The 22,934-nt window shown below is 35.9% G+C and overlaps 1 long non-coding RNA gene across 1 annotated transcript in view; it reads left to right on the plus strand.

Annotated features, from left to right (window-relative positions):
* Positions 1-8,521: 8,521 nt before the first annotated feature.
* LOC122801383 overlaps positions 8,522-22,934 on the plus strand; it is a 137,290-nt gene continuing 122,877 nt past the window's right edge. Inside the window, exon 1 of the long non-coding RNA XR_006364703.1 lies at positions 8,522-8,591. This is a non-coding gene — a long non-coding RNA (uncharacterized LOC122801383). The remainder of the gene's footprint in view (positions 8,592-22,934) is intronic.

Below are 22,934 nucleotides of genomic sequence, written 5' to 3' on the forward strand. Positions count from 1 at the left end.
TTGCACGCGAACGGCTCGTGTGAAACTGCCCAAACTTTCTTTCCCACAGTAACTTTTGACCAATCAGGATACAGGACACGCGGCCCAGCTCGTGGGGCGACGCCACTGCCATTGGTTGCCAGGCGTGGGGACCAGCGGCCAATGGCGCGCGTCTGGTAGCCCGGCGCCCAAACCCCAGCTGTCAATCACTGCGGGTTAACTATTTGAGCTGTCCCGCTACTTCCCAACAATTCTCCCGCTGCGTTTAGAAACTACTGGCTTGATTGTAAACTCAGCTACCTGTACGTTTGTTCTTATTTTTCTGCTTAAAAACAAGGGAACCGAAACTTATTGACAGATGTTAAACATTTTAACTACAGACAGAAACGTACACTATTTTAAGTAATTCAGTTTTAACATTTAATTTTATCATAACAATTGTGGGCAATACGTTCGCACCATTGCCCCGCTTCTTGAAATCTGTGTTGCACTATTTTAAAAGTGAAACATTATGGCCTGTTGTAACCTAACCATTTTACAGCAAAACTTACCAGCTAAAAGTAAAATACAAATAAAGTATGAGCCTTGTGCAGTAGTTTTGTGTTGCATTACATCACTGCTTCTCGGAGAGCAGCACTACAAGACTGCATTATTACGTGGCTTCAATTAAACATTTTGCCCCGAGCACCAAAGGTCTCCTCCAGAACATATTAACGGCAGACCGATCCCATACATCTCAACTGTACAGATTTTTGCTGACTCTCCTGATTTCTGCCTCATATTGTGGTCCGTATTTCATAGATTTGTGTTTTTCTGACAGATTATTAAAGATTGAAGCTAGAAAACAATGACAGATGCTTGAGTTTCAGACTTCATATCCTTTAGAAAAATGCATGCTAATACATAACTTGTTATTCTATCAACTTTCTAAGTTTGTAAGAACAATATTAAAAAATTGTCCCTATTTTTGGGCCTTTGTCCCACTTTTATTTATGGCTTTGTCCAGGCTGAGAGGTAAGTTTTAAACATCGACTTTTTTCATCAAAATGTATGAGATAATGTGTGGCCACTAGTGGACAGGATGTGTGGCACACGATCAAAATGTAATGAAAATAGTCAAAGGAGAATGTCAATCAAGCGCGTTGACATTTATATCCACAGATCACACACTGTCATAAATTCCTTATTTAAGTGCATGACAGGAGTAGTAGTACTATATACGCAGTTGACCAATTTCAGCTAATGCACGAGTAAAATAGTGAAATGGGTGAAAGGACAGAAAAGAATTAGATACATAAAGTGCAATTAAGTGAATTATAGATTAAAATACCATAAAGCAGTGTGGAATTTTGCCTTAAGTTATTTAGATAATCTTTTTCAAAACAAAAAACAGCGATGCACCTTACAACGTTCAACACATGAAATAGTTCCTATAACTCCTCAACACACACACACACACACACACACACACACACACACACACACACACGTAGATTTTATTACTGTACATACTTGCACTGGACTTTGTGCTACGTATTTCATTATTTCTCACATCCATTCATTTTTAAGTTGAAACTTGTATCATTCATTTTGTGTCTGCCTGGTACTTTATTCTTCTCTCATATCATCCACCCCACACCTTTCATATCCCCATCTTCACCAAATTGACTGTGTGTGTTGCTACCTATTTTGAGTGGTATTCGAGAGAAAGAACAGAGTCGAATTCCTACTTCCAAAGGCGACCAGTCTTTTATAATAAAACACGCAGTATTTTGGTCACTTCGTAGTGGGTGTGTTACCTCTGAAAGGATCTGATGTCCGAAACTCTTATTTCTGTCATTATTTTCTAACTTTAATATTTAGTGATTAGCACTAATTTGTCAGAAAACCACAATTTTATGAAAAACATACCAAAAAATATGAGGCCAAAATCTGCAGTTTCTGCGAAAATATGTAACGGTACATATTTTCGCAGAAACTGCAGCTTTTGCCCTCGAGTCATAATTTTGGCATGTTTTTCATAAAATTATGGTTTTCTGACAAATTAGTGCTAATCATTAAATAGTAAAGTTAGGAAATAATGACAGAAATAAGAGTTTCGGACATCAGACCCTTCAGAAAATTCGTGCTAATGCAAAACCTGTTATTTTATCAACTTTCTAAGTCTGTAAGAGCAATATTTAAATATTTTGGGGCATTTGTCCCACTTTTATTTATGGCTTTGTCCAGATTTCTTGCGCTAAGAGGTTTAGAGGTATGGTGTGTTTGTGCGCGCGTATGTGTCTGAAAGTGAAACAGTGTGAGAATAAGTGAAAGCGCAGGACGCGGCAGATTTGAGGCTTGCTGCAGGCTGCCCAGCAGTGCACGGTTACTGGCCCTTTAAGACGTGCACACTCTGCCCACTTTGACATCTGTCGGCATGCGAGTGCTATTCTGAAGCTAGAGCACGTGCCAGGATGTTTTATTGCTGCTGTGGCTGAGGTTAGGCTGGCTGGGTGGGGGCTGGTACATATATTATACAGGGAAAGGTAAATAGCAGCTGCTGTGCAAAAGCCTGGGAAAACCACTCCCCCTGCTTCTTGGATCAGGCTTATTGGTGAGACTGCCGATCTTTATCTTGCAGACTTTGTAGCTGAGTAGCTTGTTTATTTCTTGGCCAAGAGGTGGACCCCGAGAGTTACCTCAAGAAAACTGACGGCTCTACCTTTGCTTGCCGTTAATGAGAAGCTGGTCATACGCGAAATAACTGTAGTTATCCAGATGTTTTTAGGCATGCACTTTTCTGTGCAAGAGTTAGGAACAGAACCATGGCGTGTATGATATCTCGGAGAAGTCAGTGAGCAAAAATACAAGGAACTAAGTTCCTGTAATGTATTTACACCTGGATTTGAGTTCACTTGTAGCTCTGAATGTTGATTTGCAGACTGCAAGTTGCAGTTGGCGATTTTCGTCATAGACAAACGTTATTTACTTTTAATTTCCTAGAAGTACTATAGCGCTACTTAAATGTATTATGCTTCATAGACTTTTGTTTTCCGTGCATGGCAACGTGCTATCCATTTCACATATTCTGTGATGATCGGGAATCGTCCTGACCACAAGGATCAGGACAACGTATTTTGCTTCGTTTGGTCATATTTTGTTGTTGCAGGTTTAGCTTTTTAAATAGTTTTGCTCTAGAAAGGCGAAGCAGCAAGTTACTTGGTGAGATGGTCATGTGTTTACAATTTGTATTTTTTTTAAATTCATTAATAACATTACACCAGGTTGGGCGCTGTATTTTGACAAAAGTTTGAATATGTTGCATTTATATTCTTTTACACAATGCATTTAAATATAATCTTTGCTACATTTATGATGATCACTTATTCTATTGTATTTATTTATTTTATTTTACATTTGTTTACTGGGAAAGTCCGACTGGAACTAGGTTCATTTACAGCGGAGGCCCGGGGAGAAAAGCTCCACAACAACAATTTTATACAATGTTGTATATACAATCAAAAGATATTTCATACAATAGTTCTTTCCAGGCAGGCTTACATTACATAGTGGACCCTGGATGTCGGTTATTTGGGAAAGAAAAAAAAAAGAAATACACTCATTGTCTGATGCAATCAAAGTAACATCACACAAGGCATTGTAGTAGCAAAAAGTAGACCCTGTTCTAGAAGTTTCCGAGTGTTAGGCATAGTGAGCAGTGAGAGAAAGGAGGATAATAGAAATGGAGGAGATTAGGAAAGCATTTATGTAATGCAAGGATAGAGCCATGAATGCAAGAGGTGTGGCTTAAGTAATTTTTTGAACAGTGGTATAGATGTTGCTGAGGAGATATTTTAGGGGAGCTTATTCCATTTCTTAGCGATGGTATGAGAGAAAAAGGCTTTCCCTGCAGTGTTGTTGGCTTTGGATATATAGAGCAGGGTCTTGTTTGATGAGCATAGAGGATGGTTTGCTGAGTATTGGTTTAGTAGTTGGTTTAGGGCTGGCGTTTTGTGGGGATTCTTTAGTATGTTGAAGGTGAGCACTACCTAATTAGCTGAGGGAGTTCTAACCATTGTAGCTGTTTTAAGGCAAGACAGTGATGACTTATTAAAGTGGAGTTACTGGTGAATTTTGCAGTCTTATTGTAACATGATTCTAGTTTGTGTAGGTCTGTTTTCCTGATGTGAATTAGGATTGGTGATGCATATAGTAGGATAGACAAGAGGTGAGTTTGGGCTAGGGTGATTCGTGCTTGGTCTGATAGGAACTCTTTGTGTTTCTATAAAGTTCCTAATTTTTTATGTACCTTTTTAATGGTTTGAGAGATGTGGACATTGAAGTTAAGATCCTGATCTATTTCAACATCGTGTAGCTTAGTATGGGGGGAGGGAGAGATTGTTGTGCCATTGTTGGAGGTGATGGTGAAGGAAGGAGGTGTGGTTTTGGATTTGTTGGGGGTGAAAAAAAGTAGTTTGGTCTTCTTGGGGATTTAGAATAAGTTGGATATTAGTAATCCATTTCTCCCCGGAGCAGAAGGATTCTTGGGTAAGTTTCTGAAGAGTGGTTATGGTTGGGGATGAGCAGATTAGGGTGGAGTCGTCTGCGTACTGTATAAGTGATGCATGCAGGGTGGAGGTATGTAGTTTGTTGGTGAAAATGGTAAATAGTAAAGGACCTAGTATTGACCCTTGTGGAACACCTACAGTAGTTGGAAGTCGTGGTGATAGTATGCCTTGCCATTTTACTGACTGTTTTCTATCAGAGAGATAGTTTTTGAACCAGGAAGTAGCAGAGGGGGCAAAGGACATGGCGGTTAGAGTGTCTACAAGTAGGTTATGTGAGACCATGTCAAATGCTTTAGATAGGTCTAAGAAAATGCCTGATACAAAGTTGTTGTTGTTTCTAAGTTGATTAATCTGGTTGGTAAAGGAGAGAAGAGCAGTAGTTGTACTATGGTTTGGGTGGAAGCCATGCTGTGTGGGGGAGAGGAGATTATGTGAGGTTAAGAAGTGCATCACCTGGGTGTGAATGCATCTCTCCACGAGTTTAGAAAGGGGGGATAGAATAGCAATGGGGCGGTAGTGTGATAGTTCATAGGAGTTGCCTCCTTTGTGTAGGGGTATTATGTATGACACTTTCCATAGTTGGGGGATGTAGGCTTCCTGCATGGAGCAGTTTCTCCCAGTTCTACCAATTAATATGTTTTTTTTTTTTTGCTGTGAACCTTTTTGATCACTGAGTCTATATTCACAGTGGATTAACCAAGCCATCATAATGTACAAACTAAACACGTACATACATGAACAAATAAAATAATCAAATTAATTAGTATTACAAACAGATTTATTCCATCTCATACATCAATTTTCTTTCCAAGTGGAACTTCTCTTTGCAAATGCCATGCCTGCTTATGTTTACATTTCTTCTTTACTATTCGAAAACTATAAAGTGGGCAGGCACATTTTGGTTTACTTAAGCTTCTTTTCATCTATTCAATAGTTTATAAAACTTAATGATATCTTTGGGGTGAAGCATTTCCCTAAACAGGTGCCTCTCTGAGGTTCATAGGTTCATAGGACGATAGTAGGCTATTGGCCCGGAGGCCCTTATAAGCCTTGCCAAGAATTTCACCCATGTTCATTTTAAGTTATAATGTGGACGTGGTCAGCAGTACACCAGTATGTCAGGTTCAGATTTCTTTTTGAGCTATTTTCAGTAACCACCTTCTTCTTACTTACATAAAAAAATGCCATATAGCTGTTTGGACTTCTGCTAATTAATGTTAAAGCCAACCCTCTGAATAACAATTTAGTGCAGAGTGCATCACCTTTGTTGCAGGACAAGAGTAGCTGGATGGAGTAAATGATGAATACTTAAACATGCTACAGGGGCCACTGCCTGGACACACAGTTCTTTTATAACTTGCAGTTTAATGGTATCAATGAATATATGACAATAAATATTTATTAGATGTCCTGGCAGTGCTGACATTGCAGTAATGAACTGAAAACAAGATATTTTATTCATAGCTGGATCTGAGTTACCAAGCCATTGCTTCTGTATTTTGTGAATCTGAACATGTAGTTTAAGCAGACTATGCCGCCGCTGACACAACCTTTAAAAGACAGTTCTGGCGAAGGGGTCTTGTCCAATTAGCAAACACTAAAATAAAACACATTCATTTTGCCTATTTAAATAACACTCAAATGTTTGTACGCCTTTTATATTATTTGTTTGTTTGCTGACTGAAGTTGGCTGGTCCAAGGGGCATTTTTCAGTCATTACTTAATATATAATCTCAGTATGTGTATTGTTAAAATGTCTACTCCACATTGTATTTTTCACATGATGATTGCACAGCACTGTATAATTATTTTTATTTTTATTGTTATTCTTTATTGTTATTTTTTATTTTTTACTATATTGCCTCTTTTGTTGAACCAAAGTCAGAGCTTTTCTCCCCGGGCCTCCGCTGTAAATAGACCTGGTCCAGTCGGAATTTCCTGGTTAACAAATGTAAAATAAAAATAAAATAATAAATACTGGTGCCAGTGGTAAATTAAGACAGCATTGCCTGAGGCAATAGAATAACATTAGAAAACATTCAATATACGATTAAGGAGCATTAATAGTATAGATAATATGACATGAGATAATACAAGTAAAACAAATAACAGAATATACAACAATGATAAACAGTACAAGAATACATCACTTGCTTTGGGAGTATAAAAGGGTATAGCCTTAACTTAATCTCTGAAACTGTGTAAATTCAGGTGGTAGTTTGTTCCAAATGTTTCAGAAGAGCTGTTCTGAAGTACAGTAGGATGTTTGTGGTCCTGATGTCATCTGGTAAGGATTTCTGAACATTTGGGTGCTAACTTAGAGAATGTGCTTTCAGCATATGGAGAACCCAAACCATGATTTGTTTAGAATGAGTTAGCCAATTTGCTGAGATCTTAAAAGACAATGGGGACTGACACAGGAGAGCTTGTTTACCACTGAAGAACCAAAGTGTAAGTTTGTAAATGGATGCTGCAAACAGAACAGATGCTGATTCAGTAATAGGAAGAACAGTGTTTTTCACAAGGAAGTTGCACTACATCCTAGCATCAATTAAGCCGATAAACCTTTAGGTTTGCTAACAGCTCACAAACAACGAGGGCCAATCATTTCAAACACATTTTCCATTCTATTCTATGTGCACATTTTCTTTCTTTTTTTTTGCAATATTTTGCAGTTGAAACTTCAGTATCCATGGTTAACGGCTGATTGAGTTTATCTGACATTTTTAGTTGCACAAGGGCATCCTTGTTGAAAATTGAAACATGATTATTGAAAGAAAGGGGTGAGAACAACTTTCAGGTAACTAGGTAGCATATCTCTTAACTGTACATATTTTTGCAGAATGTCTGGATTATTGTCTCATATTTTGGTCCATTTTTTCATAAAATTGTGGTTTTCTAGCAAATCACTGACAAGTCATCGGAGATTTAAGTCAGAAAGTAATTGTAGACATTTGAGTTTCAGACTTCATACCCTTTAGAAAATTCATGCTAATGCAAAACCTATTATTTTATCTACTTTCTAAGTTTGTACGAGCAATATTTGAAAATTGTCCACATTTTGGGCCTTTGTCCCCCATTATGTACAGTTTTGTTCAAATTTCTTACTCTAAGAGGTTGAAATGTATGGTGAAGAAAATGGGTGTGTCCATGGGTCAGACTCAGAAGAGAGACAGAGGAAACGTTGTGCATAATGGGAGTGTCCATGGGTCAGAGGAGAGACAGAAGAAAGTCCTTGTGGAGCTCCAGTTGAACACACAACTCTGGTTGAATTAATACACAGATATTTTAAGGGACTAGTGATACTGTCAAATAATTCCAGACTGGAATGTGAGTGTACTCTTTACTTTTTTGTATGTTCTTACTTCATTTTAGTACCCAAAGAAATAGTTAGAATATAAGGTGGTAAGTCACTGATGAATATAGAGAAAACAGCAGGGCCTAAACCTGAGAAACTGCAGAAATTAGATTAAATTGGCTAGAGACAACTTGCCCAGATTTCTGCTGACAAGTAAATGTTAAACCATTTAAATATGAAAAGTCATGCTCAAATAGACAAGTAGGACAAAGGAAATGGAACACAGTCCCCGACATTTGGAAAGAAGCAAAGCTTATTCCTTTTTTTGGAACTGATGGGCTGCACATGATCAACAATTACTGCATAGTAAGCACACTTACTATGTTAATGATAGTGCTTCAAAAAGTCATACATAAATCATTTTCATATTATTATTAATGACATGGCAATCCAGCAGATGAATAGTTTATTTTCCTGCTTCATCAGAAGAGCAGTCCTTATTAATTATTTTTATTTTCTGTTGTTGTGCAATTTTCATACTATATTAATAAACAAGATAGGTGTGTCATAACCTGTTGTTTTTGCACTTGTCAAGGCATGCACACTACATTTTTGAAATTAGTTACCCATCATCCAGTGTGTGTGTGTGTGTGTGTGTGTGAGTGCGTGTGTCTTAGATGAAGGTTGCAGTGCATCTGCTCTTTCTTTGCTTGCTAGCTACCCATCAGAGAGAAAGCAGGCCATTGTTTGGAACACATGATTCTGTAAGTGTTTGTTTTTAATAACTTATATCTGGATCTCTACTTTTTTCAATTTACACCGATAGAATGGGTTAGCATATGAGGACATTCACCTTATACAATGTGCCAAAGGCTCCTAGATCAATTCTTAATGGGGGTGGGAGGGGGGGACAAAACTAAAATATTCTTTCTTTGCAAAAAAAAAAAAAAAAAACATGCTTTCCAGTAGCAATCATAGTTTTTCAAGCATACCTCTTGACTTCTTTCCTGAAGAATTCTGGACAAAGCCAATAATAATGGGAGGGAAAGGTTTAAAATCGGGGACAGTTTTTAAATATTACCCAAATTCACTTGGAATGCTGATAGAACAACATGGTTTGCATCGACTGTCATTATTTGAAGTATAAGACATATGAAACTAATGACTGGCATCACGGATTGACAATAACCTTCAGGGATTTACCAGAAAATCAAACATTTTATGAGCGACAGAACAAAAATATGATGTAAAATCAGGGACATCCTTCAAAATCAGGAACATTTAAGTGGTATGCCTTCAAAACAATTTTCTAATAATCAGAAACTTAGTTTATATAAAAATAATTGAGTTATGGAACTACATCAATTTGGATAAAATATAAGCTTCAGGGAGCATATACTGTCTGTCATAAAGAAAAACTGAAAATTAGATAGCTTACACTAAATGAAAGTTTTTCTCAGAAACAAACAGAGAGTTATTCTAGCAGAGCCACTCTTACAAAAGCATTTTACTGTGCTATAGTTATGGGTAATCTTCATAAATGTGTTACAGGCAGACTCCACAGTGTTTATAACAGAGTGGCCACATTCACTGTCGATCTTCCTGCTACAAGTCATTATTGTGTCGGTGTGTCTGAGGTCAGGTGGTTGTCTTGTAAGTAGAGGTTGCTTTATTTCCATTATGTATTTAACTTTACATTTTTGTTTTTGCATAACAGTCAATGCAGACAATCTAGTTTCATTCCTAAATCTAAAGAAAAAGCATTCACACATCCACACTGATTTTGATTTGAATTGATGTAAAGTTTGGTGACCAAAAGCAAGATGGGTGACCGACCAAGAAATATTTTCCTTGCAACATTGTAAAAAAACAATTTACATGAACAGAACACCTGAAAGTATACTATTTAAACACATTTATTAAATTATCATTTGTGACACAGGCAAACTTAGATTTATATAAAAGTAATCAAACCATATTAGCAAGTAAGACTTTGATTTCCATTTTTTAGTAACTGCATTTTTGACAGCCAGCAGAATTAAACTTAACAAAATTTTAGTATGTCTAGACAATTTAGATCCTGTTTCCCAGCTCAAAAATCATTTCTTTAGTTGCACTCATTTGCTCACCTAGTATTCCCAACAAAGTACTATGTATGCAATTTTTAAAGTCTACTAACTCATTACCCTCTGAGAACACATTCCCAGTTTTACACTCTGAGAACACGTTGCCAGTTTTATACTCTGAGAACATATGTTCCCAGTTTCCTCTTTCTTCCCCACTACACTGCCAACATTTGCTGTCTACCTGAGGAAAAATTCCCTGGAGTCTGCTTGGGGTATAACATTCCTGTGCAAACAGTTCCAGGCAAAAATCCTAAATTTTGTTGATTTTCTTGCATATTTGGGAGCCATACACGTCTTCTCATTGTTTCTTTGTGAATTGGTTATCTAGTATCTCTTCCCAATTTTTTCTGACCTGTTTTGGTTGATTCCTATAGTTAGCATACAATATTTCACATGTCCTACTAATTATCCTTTTTTTAATAGCAGCTTCTGTTCTAGATACAACTAAAAACTCAACCAGTGCAGGTCTTTCATTTAGGATTCCACTATCCCTTTCTGTTTGCCTACAGTCTGATTATCAATCCCTGATAGGTAAGGCAGCCTGTAGCCTGCAGTCCAAATTATTCTTGGCCTCTTCCCATTCTATTACCTTTCCCTCTCTAATTATTTGTTCCTAATACCCTGATTCTTTTGTCAGTTTCCTCCAGTAAATTCCAGACCCCTCTTGCCTATTCTGTGTACTCCTAATTGCAGTTTTCCTGATCAGCAGAATCTCCTTTCTCCATCCCCATGTTGGCTTACTTCTTAGTATACTTTCTGCTACTTTATAAGTATAATATTCTGTATGACTGTTGTTATTCTTCCTAGGGATCTGCATCCAAAATTCCACTCTTTCCTTGTTTCTTGAATTTCTCCCTGCTTCATCACCATCCCTTTCTACTTTGAATTGTAGCTTTCTACTTGTATTATGTGTAAGAGCATTAACTGTGCAGCTCTAAAATATCCCTTCAGATTGCATAATCCTAAATCTCCTTGTTCTATTGGAAGGATCAACTTATCCCACTTGACTCTTGCCCTCTTCCCCTCACAGATTAAATCCTTCAACTCTTTAATAATTGTTCCCCACAGCTTCTCCTCTGATAAAAATATGCCTGAGCTGTGTATAAAACTAAAGGGATTAAAAACAGTCTTATTGATTGCATCTTGCTATCCATATCCATAGGTAAGAGCTTCCAGCTTTTCAGTTTTTGCATCATCTTTTGTTTAGTCTCTTCCCATATATCCTTAGCTGCCACAACAGCATCCTTTTTAACCCATACCCCTGAATACCATATCTTATAATGTCCCCATAAATATGGGTATTGCTGATCCATTTCATTTGTATGTACATAGTTTATGGCTATAGCCTTTGATTTATCTTCACTGATTTTATATCCTGAAAAACACAGAACTGCCTCAGAATGTTCCACAACAATTAGATGTCCTTTTTCTGGTTTTATCAGGTGCAAAAGAATATCACCTGCAAATAAAGGCAACTTTTCTTGAATACCATACCAATTATATCATTGGATTTCTGAGTCCCTTATTTTCTTTGCCAATGGTTTTAAATATAATGCAACAAAAAAGGGAAAGATGAACTCCCTGCCTGGGCCCTCTGTTCAGACATAATTTAGTGGAGAGGAACTCTCCCACTTTGATTTTTGCCTCTGATCCCTCATATATAATCATAAGTAATCTTATTTTTGTATCAGGAAATACAAATGCTTCTATCGCCCTGCTCATAAAATCTCAGCTTACTTTGTCAAATGCTTTCTCTTCATCAAGAACCACTAACAAAAGTAATATTTTATGACATTCTGCTTCCTCCGGATCATCATTGCTCTTTTAATGCTGTCAAATGTTTGCCTCCTCTCCACAAAACCACATTGATCTGTATCTATCAATTTTGGCAACACATTTGCCATTCCTTTAACCATTACCGACATAAACACTTTGTAAACATGGTTTTTGGCCTACATGAAGCTGGATCTGATGGGCCTTTACCATCTTTACATATTACAACCCTCACAGCTTTTTTCAGGATATTGGTGATTCCCCTACTTTTAAAATACTGTTAAACAAAACCATCCATATCTTTATTACTTTCTTCTCTTCTAGCTTCCAAGCACCCACCCAAAATACCATCTGTTCCTGGAGACTTTTCTGTAGATTGATTATATATCCCCATTTCTATTTGATCTTCATATACCTCTAACTTTGACATATTTAAGTCTTCCATAAATATTTCCATTTGTGCTTTTTCTGATTTCCCCACTTCTCTGCTTTTTACAAATTTTCATAAAATTTCCAAAATATCTCTAATACCTGTATGGGATCTTTGGTTATTTTACTTATCATAGGCTCCCTAAATTTGCCAACAACCCATTCTAACTTCTATTGTCTAAAGTTTTTGTGCTCTAGAGTTATTATAAAAAAACAATTGGTTAACAGCAATCTTTCTAAACTCCAGCATACTATCCAGGTAATCCCTTATTTTTTCTTTAACACTTTGCAATTGCACCTCTTCTTGTTTTGAGAAATTCCCATTATTTTGTTAATACTTTAACCATTGTCAGCCCTCTAAATAATTCTTGTTACTTCTTAACCTTCTGTCTTTTTCTTTTTTCTACCCTATTTTTAAACTCAATTTTCATTTTATCCCACTCACTAGCTATACAATCCACAGTACTTTCTATCATCCATAACAACTCCCAAATAATTTCTACTACCAATTCCTTAAATTCCTTTCTATTTAACAGGTAGGTAGATAAACACCAGTGTTTCATTTTTATTTCATTACCCTGCATTTTTAACTTAATAATTATTGGTACATGATCCAAAATAGTTATTGGGTGTGTGTCAAAGTTCTTAATTAAATGGACATGTTTTATGAAATTTAATTTCTGTCTAGTCTTGCCCAGTTATTTTACCATAGGAAATAATATGTAAATTCTCTGTGAGTTCCTACTACTGAATTTCTATCTTCTATACCAAGTACTTTCATAAATCTTGTCAGAGATATAACCTATTCTGTTTTATTTTCCCTTCTAGCCCCCATAGATACATCCTCATTGTAGCAAATCAAGCTGACTATTTCTCCCATATTTTGTTAAGCACCATAACAGCAGTTTTATGTGGAATATATATATACATGCCAGCACAATCCTTATCATTTGCCAGTAGCTCCTTACTATCACACATCTGCCATCATTATTCTTTTCTCATCGCCTCTCACTATTGGAGCTCATCTAGCAATTAAAATAAGTACTCATGATTTATTTTGTCCTCGATATTCTGCAGAACATCCATCCAGAAATCCTTTTTAAATGTTTATTTCCAGCTTTTGTGATTCATGCACCCTCTAATGTTTGGCAGGTTGAGCTTTTACACATATTTTTCTTAGATTGTAACCTATGCCACATTTTACAATACTTTTTTGTTTTAATGAAAACCCTCAATCAGAAAGCCAAAGATAGCCCCCAGTACATCTCATAACCTGTTAACTTAATACAAACAGGCAAAACAATGTGCATCTTCAAATAATGAAGTTTAACCCCCCCCCCTTTGTAGGAACAATTGTCCCAAATAGATAGCTATAAGCACAGGCTGTAACTAACCTAAAACTGAGATTGTCCATGATAAGATGCATGCTATTGCCTGTGCTTCTACTTACACTAATTGGTGTCTGCTCTTTTTATCTTTATTCCTCCCAGATGTGAAAAACAACTTGCATGCTTTCAGAAATCATTAACTTTTCTTGAATACCATACCAATTATATCATTGGATTTCTGAGTCCCTTATTTTCTTTGCCAATGGTTTTAAATATAATGCAACAAAAAAGGGAAAGATGAACTCCCTGCCTGGGCCCTCTGTTCAGACATAATTTAGTGGAGAGGAACTCTCCCACTTTGATTTTTGCCTCTGATCCCTCATATATAATCATAAGTAATCTTATTTTTGTATCAGGAAATACAAATGCTTCTATCGCCCTGCTCATAAAATCTCAGCTTACTTTGTCAAATGCTTTCTCTTCACCAAGAACCACTAACAAAAGTAATATTTTATGACATTCTGCTTCCTCCGGATCATCATTGCTCTTTTAATGCTGTCAAATGTTTGCCTCCTCTCCACAAAACCACATTGATCTGTATCTATCAATTTTGGCAACACATTTGCCATTCCTTTAACCATTACCGACATAAACACTTTGTAAACATGGTTTTTGGCCTACATGAAGCTGGATCTGATGGGCCTTTACCATCTTTACATATTACAACCCTCACAGCTTTTTTCAGGATATTGGTGATTCCCCTACTTTTAAAATACTGTTAAACAAAACCATCCATATCTTTATTACTTTCTTCTCTTCTAGCTTCCAAACACCCACCCAAAATACCACCTGTTCCTGGAGACTTTTCTGTAGATTGATTATATATCCCCATTTCTATTTGATCTTCATATACCTCTAACTTTGACATATTTAAGTCTTCCATAAATATTTCCATTTGTGCTTTTTCTGATTTCCCCACTTCTCTGCTTTTTACAAATTTTCATAAAATTTCCAAAATATCTCTAATACCTGTATGGGATCTTTGGTTATTTTACTTATCATAGGCTCCCTAAATTTGCCAACAACCCATTCTAACTTCTATTGTCTAAAGTTTTTGTGCTCTAGAGTTATTATAAAAAAACAATTGGTTAACAGCAATCTTTCTAAACTCCAGCATACTATCCAGGTAATCCCTTATTTTTCTTTAACACTTTGCAATTGCACCTCTTCTTGTTTTGAGAAATTCCCATTATTTTGTTAATACTTTAACCATTGTCAGCCCTCTAAATAATTCTTGTTACTTCTTAACCTTCTGTCTTTTTCTTTTTTCTACCCTATTTTTAAACTCAATTTTCATTTTATCCCACTCACTAGCTATACAATCCACAGTACTTTCTATCATCCATAACAACTCCCAAATAATTTCTACTACCAATTCCTTAAATTCCTTTCTATTTAACAGGTAGGTAGATAAACACCAGTGTCTCATTTTTATTTCATTACCCTGCATTTTTAACTTAATAATTATTGGTACATGATCCAAAATAGTTATTGGGTGTGTGTCAAAGTTCTTAATTAAATGGACATGTTTTATGAAATTTAATTTCTGTCTAGTCTTGCCCAGTTATTTTACCATAGGAAATAATATGTAAATTCTCTGTGAGTTCCTACTACTGAATTTCTATCTTCTATACCAAGTACTTTCATAAATCTTGTCAGAGATATAACCTATTCTGTTTTATTTTCCTTCTAGCCCCATAGATACATCCTCATTGTAGCAAATCAAGCTGACTATTTCTCCCATATTTTGTTAAGCACCATAACAGCAGTTTTATGTGGAATATATATATACATGCCAGCACAATCCTTATCATTTGCCAGTAGCTCCTTACTATCACACATCTGCCATCATTATTCTTTTCTCATCTCCTCTCACTATTGGAGCTCATCTAGCAATTAAAATAAGTACTCATGATTTATTTTGTCCTCGATATTCTGCAGAACATCCATCCAGAAATCCTTTTTAAATGTTTATTTCCAGCTTTTGTGATTCATGCACCCTCTAATGTTTGGCAGGTTGAGCTTTTACACATATTTTTCTTAGACTGTAACCTATGCCACATTTTACAATACTTTTTTGTTTTAATGAAAACCCTCAATCAGAAAGCCAAAGATAGCCCCCAGTACATCTCATAACCTGTTAACTTAATACAAACAGGCAAAACAATGTGCATCTTCAAATAATGAAGTTTAACCCCCCCCCTTTGTAGGAACAATTGTCCCAAATAGATAGCTATAAGCACAGGCTGTAACTAACATAAAACTGAGATTGTCCATGATAAGATGCATGCTATTGCCTGTGCTTCTACTTACACTAATTGGTGTCTGCTCTTTTTATCTTTATTCCCCTCCCAGATGTGAAAAACAACTTGCATGCTTTCAGAAATCATTAACTTTTCTTGAATACCATACCAATTATATCATTGGATTTCTGAGTCCCTTATTTTCTTTGCCAATGGTTTTAAATATAATGCAACAAAAAAGGGAAAGATGAACTCCCTGCCTGGGCCCTCTGTTCAGACATAATTTAGTGGAGAGGAACTCTCCCACTTTGATTTTTGCCTCTGATCCCTCATATATAATCATAAGTAATCTTATTTTTGTATCAGGAAATACAAATGCTTCTATCGCCCTGCTCATAAAATCTCAGCTTACTTTGTCAAATGCTTTCTCTTCACCAAGAACCACTAACAAAAGTAATATTTTATGACATTCTGCTTCCTCTGGATCATCATTGCTCTTTTAATGCTGTCAAATGTTTGCCTCCTCTCCACAAAACCACATTGATCTGTATCTATCAATTTTGGCAACACATTTGCCATTCCTTTAACCATTACCGACATAAACACCTTGTAAACATGGTTTTTGGCCTACATGAAGCTGGATCTGATGGGCCTTTACCATCTTTACATATTACAACCCTCACAGCTTTTTTCAGGATATTGGTGATTCCCCTACTTTTAAAATACTGTTAAACAAAACCATCCATATCTTTATTACTTTCTTCTCTTCTAGCTTCCAAACACCCACCCAAAATACCATCTGTTCCTGGAGACTTTTCTGTAGATTGATTATATATCCCCATTTCTATTTGATCTTCATATACCTCTAACTTTGACATATTTAAGTCTTCCATAAATATTTCCATTTGTGCTTTTTCTGATTTCCCCACTTCTCTGCTTTTACAAATTTTCATAAAATTTCCAAAATATCTCTAATACCTGTATGGGATCTTTGGTTATTTTACTTATCATAGGCTCCCTAAATTTGCCAACAACCCATTCTAACTTCTATTGTCTAAAGTTTTTGTGCTCTAGAGTTATTATAAAAAAACAATTGGTTAACAGCAATCTTTCTAAACTCCAGCATACTATCCAGGTAATCCCTTATTTTTTCTTTAACACTTTGCAATTGCACCTCTTCTTGTTTTGAGAAATTCCCATTATTTTGTTAATACTTTAACCATTGTCAGCCCCTCTAAATAATTCTTGTTACTTCTTAACCTTCTGTCTTTTTCTTTTTTTCTACCCTATTTTTAAACTCAATTTTCATTTTATCCCACTCACTAGCTATACAATCCACAGTACTTTCTATCATCCATAACAACTCCCAAATAATTTCTACTACCAATTCCTTAAATTCCTTTCTATTTAACAGGTAGGTAGATAAACACCAGTGCTTCATTTTTATTTCATTACCCTGCATTTTTAACTTAATAATTATTGGTACATGATCCAAAATAGTTATTGGGTGTGTGTCAAAGTTCTTAATTAAATGGACATGTTTTTATGAAATTTAATTTCTGTCTAGTCTTGCCCAGTTATTTTACCATAGGAAATAATATGTAAATTCTCTGTGAGTTCCTACTACTGAATTTCTATCTTCTATACCAAGTACTTTCATAAATCTTGTCAGAGATATAACCTATTCTGTTTTATTTTCCCTTCTAGCCCCCATAGATACATCCTCATTGTAGCAAATCAAGCTGACTATTTCTCCCATATTTTGTTAAGCACCATAACAGCAGTTTTATGTGGAATATATATATACATGCCAGCACAATCCTTATCATTTGCCAGTAGCTCCTTACTATCACACATCTGCCATCATTATTCTTTTCTCATCTCCTCTCACTATTGGAGCTCATCTAGCAATTAAAATAAGTACTCATGATTTATTTTGTCCTCGATATTCTGCAGAACATCCATCCAGAAATCCTTTTTAAATGTTTATTTCCAGCTTTTGTGATTCATGCACCCTCTAATGTTTGGCAGGTTGAGCTTTTACACATATTTTTCTTAGATTGTAACCTATGCCACATTTTACAATACTTTTTTGTTTTAATGAAAACCCTCAATCAGAAAGCCAAAGATAGCCCCCAGTACATCTCATAACCTGTTAACTTAATACAAACAGGCAAAACAATGTGCATCTTCAAATAATGAAGTTTAACCCCCCCCTTTGTAGGAACAATTGTCCCAAATAGATAGCTATAAGCACAGGCTGTAACTAACCTAAAACTGAGATTGTCCATGATAAGATGCATGCTATTGCCTGTGCTTCTACTTACACTAATTGGTGTCTGCTCTTTTTATCTTTATTCCCCTCCCAGATGTGAAAAACAACTTGCATGCTTTCAGAAATCATTAACTTTTCTTGAATACCATACCAATTATATCATTGGATTTCTGAGTCCCTTATTTTCTTTGCCAATGGTTTTAAATATAATGCAACAAAAAAGGGAAAGCTGAACTCCCTGCCTGGGCCCTCTGTTCAGACATAATTTAGTGGAGAGGAACTCTCCCACTTTGATTTTTGCCTCTGATCCCTCATATATAATTATAAGTAATCTTATTTTTGTATCAGGAAATACAAATGCTTCTATCGCCCTGCTCATAAAATCTCAGCTTACTTTGTCAAATGCTTTCTCTTCACCAAGAACCACTAACAAAAGTAATATTTTATGACATTCTGCTTCCTCCGGATCATCATTGCTCTTTTAATGCTGTCAAATGTTTGCCTCCTCTCCACAAAACCACATTGATCTGTATCTATCAATTTTGGCAACACATTTGCCATTCCTTTAACCATTACCGACATAAACAATTTGTAAACATGGTTTTTGGCCTACATAAAGCTGGATCTGATGGGCCTTTACCATCTTTACATATTACAACCCTCACAGCTTTTTTCAGGATATTGGTGATTCCCCTACTTTTAAAATACTGTTAAACAAAACCATCCATATCTTTATTACTTTCTTCTCTTCTAGTTTCCAAACACCCACCCAAAATACCATCTGTTCCTGGAGACTTTTCTGTAGATTGATTATATATCCCCATTTCTATTTGATCTTCATATACCTCTAACTTTGACATATTTAAGTCTTCCATAAATATTTCCATTTGTGCTTTTTCTGATTTCCCCACTTCTCTGCTTTTTACAAATTTTCATAAAATTTCCAAAATATCTCTAATACCTGTATGGGATCTTTGGTTATTTTACTTATCATAGGCTCCCTAAATTTGCCAACAACCCATTCTAACTTCTATTGTCTAAAGTTTTTGTGCTCTAGAGTTATTATAAAAAAACAATTGGTTAACAGCAATCTTTCTAAACTCCAGCATACTATCCAGGTAATCCCTTATTTTTTCTTTAACACTTTGCAATTGCACCTCTTCTTGTTTTGAGAAATTCCCATTATTTTGTTAATACTTTAACCATTGTCAGCCCCTCTAAATAATTCTTGTTACTTCTTAACCTTCTGTCTTTTTCTTTTTTTCTACCCTATTTTTAAACTCAATTTTCATTTTATCCCACTCACTAGCTATACAATCCACAGTACTTTCTATCATCCATAACAACTCCCAAATAATTTCTACTACCAATTCCTTAAATTCCTTTCTATTTAACAGGTAGGTAGATAAACACCAGTGTCTCATTTTTATTTCATTACCCTGCATTTTTAACTTAATAATTATTGGTACATGATCCAAAATAGTTATTGGGTGTGTGTCAAAGTTCTTAATTAAATGGACATGTTTTTATGAAATTTAATTTCTGTCTAGTCTTGCCCAGTTATTTTACCATAGGAAATAATATGTAAATTCTCTGTGAGTTCCTACTACTGAATTTCTATCTTCTATACCAAGTACTTTCATAAATCTTGTCAGAGATATAACCTATTCTGTTTTATTTTCCCTTCTAGCCCCCATAGATACATCCTCATTGTAGCAAATCAAGCTGACTATTTCTCCCATATTTTGTTAAGCACCATAACAGCAGTTTTATGTGGAATATATATATACATGCCAGCACAATCCTTATCATTTGCCAGTAGCTCCTTACTATCACAAATCTGCCATCATTATTCTTTTCTCATCTCCTCTCACTATGGGAGCTCATCTAGCAATTAAAATAAGTACTCATGATTTATTTTGTCCTCGATGTTCTGCAGAACATCCATCCAGAAATCCTTTTTAAATGTTTATTTCCAGCTTTTGTGATTCATGCACCCTCTAATGTTTGGCAGGTTGAGCTTTTACACATATTTTTCTTAGATTGTAACCTATGCCACATTTTACAATACTTTTTTGTTTTAATGAAAACCCTCAATCAGAAAGCCAAAGATAGCCCCCAGTACATCTCATAACCTGTTAACTTAATACAAACAGGCAAAACAATGTGCATCTTCAAATAATGAAGTTTAACCCCCCCCCCCTTTGTAGGAACAATTGTCCCAAATAGATAGCTATAAGCACAGGCTGTAACTAACCTAAGACTGAGATTGTCCATGATAAGATGCATGCTATTGCCTGTGCTTCTACTTACACTAATTGGTGTCTGCTCTTTTTATCTTTATTCCCCTCCCAGATGTGAAAAACAACTTGCATGCTTTCAGAAATCATTAACTTTTGGCCTTAAAGAAAGAAGTGTCCTGGCTTTTTATTGCCTGTTATCAATTTGTCTGCATGGAAATGCAAGAAAAATATAACCCTCAGCTGCAAGCTTCTAAAGAAAGCTAAAACATTTATTGCTAAAAAAAACATTTAATTAAATTCAGCATTCTGTTTACTTGTTTCCCCTTAAAACTTGTTATTAGATTAGGCCAACGGTCATAATCCAAACATTCACCTATGCAGTAGTAAGCTATAGGATATAAGCTCTACAAATGTTATGATCTTTGCACTTTCGTACCCCATTCCTTACATTAACAACCCAAGATTACAGTCTAGTAACTTAAACATGCTTTTATCTAGCATTTTTTTCTCTTTTTGCATTGTAATTCCCACATTTCATAATACTAAAAAAGAATAAAGAAAGAGAGCGAGAAAAAGGCATTAGTTTACTTTAGTATCTTTACCACATACAAGAACAAATAAAAATACTTTACTGTAAAATGTGAAATTTGTATCATGAAAAATTTCATAGAAATACTATTAAGACCAGAAGTAGTTTTACTTATTTACCATTTTCCAGCCTCTTCCTCTTCCCTTGCTCACAGTTTCCTTCCAAATGTAATGACTTGAAGTGAAACAAATGCCTTTCAGTTCCTCTCAAGCTTAACAAAGTCAACAAAAGTCCATTCTCCACTTATTCTTATACAGCCATATTTCACAAATGCAACTGATGTTTTGCAGTCCATTTATTCACTAATTTCCATGTTGCTGGTCTTCTTTCTGTTCATCTCCATACCCAACTCCAGACTTCAGTTCAATTACAAGGTAGTCCCAATTCTTTTAGTCAACTCCTATGCTTTTCTCTGTCTCTAAAACATTTTTCTTTTGGGAAAGTAGAAAAAGTTTCACTGGTAAAGTCTCTGTATGTGCTTTATTATCAGAAGAATGAGATCAGAGTCCCCTTCTGTTTGATGGCACACCCTTTGTTGGACAAACTTTTGTATTTCCTACTTTGCTGTTCTGCTTTAAAAATTACCTTGATCCTCTAGGAAAATATTCTGAAGATAGCTGGATGCAACAGATTGAATCTCACACCTACCTTTTAACATTTCCTCATTGGTGGAATATGTTTGTTTCTCTTCTGCCTGGTATACAGTGCATAATAATTTTCCACAAACACTCTACTGTCTCCAATTGTAAATTCTTTGCCCCTTTTGAAACAGTTTTGTCAGGATCAACTTTTTTTCTGCTGGTAGGTTTGCATCTTTACTAATACAGGTTTTGACTACTTTCTCGTGGCCAGATTTGGTGCATATACACAGTGTACCCTTTCAGTTATCAATTTCTGCTGTGGAATACCAGTCCAGTTGCTTATCTGTGCCTTCATAAAATTAATACATATGTTTCTTCTAGTTTCTCTGGTACAGCAGAAAATGTCATATTTTTCCCACATGCTCTGTCCTCTAATTCTACCATTTTTTGAAACATCTCTTCTTGAACAGTGTCATACTCAGCCAGCTTTTTTTCATTCTGACCTCTGATTTTTTGCAATTTTATTAGTTTATCGGAATCTGTTTAAATATTCTTCCATTCCCAGCCTTTTGTTATTTGAGTTGATATACCCCTTCAGTGTTTTATTTATTTGAATCAGCTGTGAGCATATTTGAGTTATTTTTTCCTCTAAGTTACTGGAAGCTATGTCATGCTCCAAAGTTGGAGCTAGAAATGCTTTTTGGTTAACAAGTGCAGGATTCTTCCCAGTCAGTGTTTTCTATTCATCTTTTCTAGTTGCTTTTCTTTCAGGATGATGTAGTTCCTTCTTTGGTGGCTGTGATGGCCCACCACTGGGCCAGTAGTCAAGGAGTCTCAGTACTCACCACTGGCAACAGCAGAGAACGTACAGTGGGAGGATAACAGGCACACACACAGTATTTCCAGATGCAGCTGTCTGCATCAGGTGCATTTTTCCTTAAGAGCACACAGAGATCACAGTCAGTCTGGGGCTGGTTTCTCCCTCTTTCTCCAGATCCCCAATAAGACTCCCGACTGGCACAGTTATAGAGTTGAGATCTCAACCAAGTGACCAAGCCAAGACCTCCAGTACCCTCTCTGTTCAACCAGTGATTCATGTCCCTGCCCAAGTAGCTGATAAACACACTCTTTGAGGTTTGATTTATACACACACACACACACACACACACACACACACGAGTGCGCACATCTGGGAAAGGCTGGCACAGGTTTACTAGCTATGCCCCCTACTGCCCATACTATAAGGTAGTTATCACTGGCACCAGCCAACTCATCAGCTACTTTAAGGCCCTTAACAAATGGTGTCCAATCTTACTGTGTAATATTACTATTAATATTAATATAATGGTAGTTTTACCAAGCGTAAGGCTATTAGGAGTGGCCCACACAGTGTCACCAAATAAATATGCAAGTGCTCTCAGAACTTAAATATCTCTAGATGATTAGCCACAATGAAAGGT

This window comes from Protopterus annectens, chromosome 4.part1 (genome assembly GCF_019279795.1).
Source record: "Protopterus annectens isolate FY-2018-M chromosome 4.part1, PAN1.0, whole genome shotgun sequence".
Taxonomy (NCBI): Eukaryota; Metazoa; Chordata; order Ceratodontiformes; family Protopteridae; genus Protopterus; species Protopterus annectens.